Source organism: Limulus polyphemus, unplaced genomic scaffold, assembly GCF_000517525.1.
Source record: "Limulus polyphemus unplaced genomic scaffold, Limulus_polyphemus-2.1.2 Scaffold4635, whole genome shotgun sequence".
Classification (NCBI taxonomy): domain Eukaryota; kingdom Metazoa; phylum Arthropoda; class Merostomata; order Xiphosura; family Limulidae; genus Limulus; species Limulus polyphemus.
This window is the reverse complement of record NW_013670245.1, coordinates 63,836-64,979: the sequence shown is the minus strand read 5'-3', so window position 1 is coordinate 64,979 and position 1,144 is coordinate 63,836.

The window sequence follows — 1,144 nt, the reverse complement described above, 5'->3', positions numbered from 1 at the left end:
CCTTCACTTTATATGTAATATAGGGGTTGGCTTCCTAAACACACCGATTGTATAGTGTACAAAGCATTGAGTATTTTACATGTTACAGTCATCTAATGTTCATCTAGTATTGGCTGTAATTCCTGTTTCACCCTGTATTTAAACTTTTTAATGGAACACCATATTTCTGTAAAAAAAAAAAAAAGCTAACTTCAAGGGATAATGATAACATCGTTTACATAGAATTATGATATTTTTAATTATTACTAGTTTTTACGATTAAACGATAACATCGTGTACTGCCCAGAAACATATCTAGTTGATTTAGGTTTAAAATGACGTTAATGATAAAGTAATTGTAGAGTTATCTTGATTGAATCAAGAAGAAGAAAGATGAACGATTTGGTGGTTTGGTTACTTTCTGGTTTAGTATCTTAACGATGGTTTCTTGCCTTGTTTTTGGGGCTTGTTGGGTAGAGAAACAAATGAAACTGAGTGGCAATCATCTTTTAAAGTAAAGCTCTCCGTCATTGTTGATTTTTAGAGCGCATATTTGTACTATGCCTATTGAGTAGGTTGGCCATGCTCTAAAAATATTTCTGTTTATAAACACTTATTTAATACCCTAGTGGTAGCCTCCCAGTGTAAGTCGAGCGGGTTAATGACGCTAAAATTCGGGGTTTAACACCCGTGGTAGGCAGGCTATTGTGTAGCAACAAGGGAAAGTTTATTACTAGCACATCTCGGGCAAAGAACTCGAAATTTCACACGAAAACAGGAAGCTTCTTTTCTGTGCACTCTAGCGGTATTGATTGAAATTAATAATTTTCGTGTTAGATTGTTTGTTTGTTTGTTTTGTTTTTAATTATGCACAAAGCTACACAAGGGCTATCTGTGCTCTGCCCACCACGGGTATCGAAACCCGGTTTCTAGCGTTGTAGGTCCGCAGACATACCGCTGTGCCACTAGGGGGCTTCGTGTTAGAACAATCCATTCTGAGATTTGTTTTTCAAGATTCTCAAACTCACTAACTTACTCGAGTTTATGTTCTATCGGGTGGGTTAGAGATTTGAAAAAAATCGACGTAGAACACGTGTTGAACGCCACGTTTTGTTTATTGCTTTAATCGTAACGTTTCAAGTTGTGTGTATATATATATACTGTT